Source organism: Schistocerca piceifrons, chromosome 1 (assembly GCF_021461385.2).
Source record: "Schistocerca piceifrons isolate TAMUIC-IGC-003096 chromosome 1, iqSchPice1.1, whole genome shotgun sequence".
Classification (NCBI taxonomy): domain Eukaryota; kingdom Metazoa; phylum Arthropoda; class Insecta; order Orthoptera; family Acrididae; genus Schistocerca; species Schistocerca piceifrons.
This window is the reverse complement of record NC_060138.1, coordinates 672,795,382-672,798,376: the sequence shown is the minus strand read 5'-3', so window position 1 is coordinate 672,798,376 and position 2,995 is coordinate 672,795,382. Positions and strand designations below refer to the sequence as shown.

At 41.0% G+C, this 2,995-nt stretch overlaps 1 long non-coding RNA gene across 1 annotated transcript; it reads right to left on the bottom strand.

Annotated features, from left to right (window-relative positions):
* Positions 1–338: 338 nt before the first annotated feature.
* LOC124783589 lies at positions 339–2,051 on the bottom strand. The gene is made up of 3 exons (XR_007015960.1): positions 1,849–2,051; positions 605–758; positions 339–507 (listed from the first exon to the last, which is right to left on the bottom strand). It is a non-coding gene; the product is annotated as an uncharacterized LOC124783589 (long non-coding RNA).
* Positions 2,052–2,995: the final 944 nt, after the last annotated feature.

Here is a 2,995-nt window from a genome sequence, read left to right as displayed (position 1 = left end):
GTATTATTTGTTTACAATGCATAAAAGGACAGGATTGAATCTTCTGATTTTTCCTCGAAGATCATTGTAGGTGAGCTGCTTATGGTCTGAGATGATTGTTGGTCACTTTCAGATGTAATTCTGGACGGCTGTGCATGTGTGTAGGACTGAACCAATATTTCAATTGAAAATCCATCTTGTAAGCTGGGCTAAAGTTCTTAATAAGGGGCATTTGCGAAAGTAAGAACATTTAATATGGATCATTAGTTCTAGGTTCCTTTGGATGTGATTGTTGCAAACTCGTTTCCAAAACGCCCAACAACTTTTTTTTCAAACTCATCCTGTTTTCGTTTCTTCGGAAAAGGACTTTATTTCTCCCTTTGCGCTATGCAAGGGGCTTGGATGTAGTATGTTGTATTTCCGGTGTTGTGCTTGCTTCTTGTTGTGCAGTGTTGTTTCCAGCGTTTTGCGTACTTTCTGTTAGATCGACAGTCATATTCCCAGATGTCCCGTGGTTAAAAGAGAAAACTGTAATTGTCCATAGTAAAATTTTAGAATTTGTGGCCATGCATTGCTCGGTCTGGAACTTAAAAATGCACGAACATTATAAATATGGAATACTCACTCTCATTCTACACATAAAGATTGGAGAAATGACCACTGTTTGTGATAAATGTAATGTTTCCTGGATTTTAATGAATCGCCACTTTTCCTTCGTGCATTTTCACATTTTTGTAGTAGCAATCCTTAATGCTCTTCCACTTTTTTGACATCCTTCCCTAAAAAAATAAAAAAAACACTTAATATAAATATTGGTTTTACTTTTAACCCATTATCAATGTTTCATTGTAGGTATCTAGCAACTGGCAATTCCATCAGATCTCTACACGTCCAGTTTCTACTTGGACGTTCAAAAATTTCAAAGATTATTCGTGAGACATGCTCAGCAATCTGGGTAACAATGTAAGGCCAATACATGAAACAATTAACTGCTGAAGATCGGTTGAATATTAGTTTACAGTTTAAAAAAAAAAAAAAGCCAATTTTCCACATTGCATGGGATGTATTGATGGTAATCATATTAGCGTGATCAATCCATGGGGATGGAGTAGTGAACACTTTAACTATAAGAAATATTTCTCAGTAGTTTTAATGGCAGTAGCTGATGCAAATTACTACTTCAGATATACAGACGTTGGGGCCTTTGGACACGAGGGTGATTCAAACATCCTGAAAAGTACTAATTTTGGCAAGAAACTCTATTCTAACAATTTAATTACCAAACGATACATCTGGTCTGTGTGGAAACCTGAGACCAGACCCCGGTAAGGACATGACTAACATTAAAAGAATTTTTAACTACCGTTTATCGACTGCCAGGCGGTAAATGGAATGTACATTGGGTATTTTAGCCAATAAATGGCGTATATTCCACCGTCCGATTGACGTCAATATCTATTTGGTTGGCATCATTGTTAAAGCTACTTGTGTACTGCACAACTCTGTGTTGGAAAACGATGGGTACAACTTTGAAGACACATCATCATATCCTTTGGACAGCATTCCGGCCGAGGGGACAAGAGGGACCGTGAAAGGAACACACACACAAGAGATCAGTTTGCTGAATATTTCTGTTCTACCGCAGGTTCGGTACCCTGGCAAAATCGATATGCAAACATCGCTGAGTGAAAAAGTTCTGGCATAACAAGACACCTCTAATATTCTACAATAAAGCGCATATATGGTGACTTGTTGTACTTACTTAATATAACAAATGTAATTCACCAGATGTCTTTTATAAAATTTAAATATTTTATTGTATTTTTGATCTTTTATACTACCCAAATTAAATGTTTTTACTACACTTACCTAAGACTTCTTTTGTTTCTTTGTCCATGTTGTCCCAACCTTCATCAACAGCATTAGATGTCACAGCTAGCCAACTGTCTATTCTTTTTTGTCTGTTTTTATAATCCGCATTTTGAAAGTCGTTTCCATCTCACACATCGAAAAAACTGTAATGAAACACTTGACTACACACACTACTTTGTGTTGACACACTGCAAAGTTACTACTAAGTTCACATGGGAACGCAATGTGAGAAGCGTCTTTGGACGCAGGGAATGCCCCCCCTCCACCCCGCAGGCCCATCCGACTGGCGTCTGACCTTGAGGATGCGCCTTCCCATCGGACGTTGGCAGCAAAAGACACTGTGTGTGGCCACTACCGGCCTTCTCCAGCCTGTCTGTAACTGTGGCGTCTTTTGACGCTGAGCGTCCAGCTTCAAAAAACGCAAGTGTGGCCGTAGCCTTAGACAATCAATAGATCTTTCAGCGTGCGCCAGCGGACATTGTCTTGCTGAAATGTAAGTCTAGGATGGCTTGCCACAAAAAGTAACAAAAGGGGGAGTAGAATACCGTCGACATACCGCCGTGCTGTAACGGTGCGGCGGATGACAACCAAAGGGGTCTGGCTATGAAATGAAATGAAACGAAACAGCACTCCAGGCCATCAATACTGGTTGTCGAGCCGTATGGCGGGCGACAGTCGGATTGGTTTTCCACCTCTGTCCGGGGTCTATCCAGACACGCCTCCGGCCTGGAGTCTCTCAGACTGGGGTAGAACTGTATTCAGTGATGAGTCCCACTTCGAACTGAACCCCAATGACCAGCGAAGAAGTGTCTGGAGACGCCCCAGATAGTGGTGGGATACGAAGATGACTGTTGCCCCCTGTGGTGGGATAGCAACCTGACTGTCGCCTCCTATCGGCCCGACAGCCCAGAGTGGTGGTCTGGGATGCTATTTTTTTTTTTTTTTTTCATAGCAAGACCTCTTTGCTTGTCATCCGAGACGTTGTAGCACATGGCTAATTTTCTCTCCCTCTTTTTTAAATTGCCAGTTTGCATTTCATATCCTCTACTTCGTCTATTGTCAGATTTTTGCCCACCAAATCGCAAAACGTGTCTACAACCTTCAGCGTCTCATTTCCTAATAAAATTTTTTCAGCATCACCTAA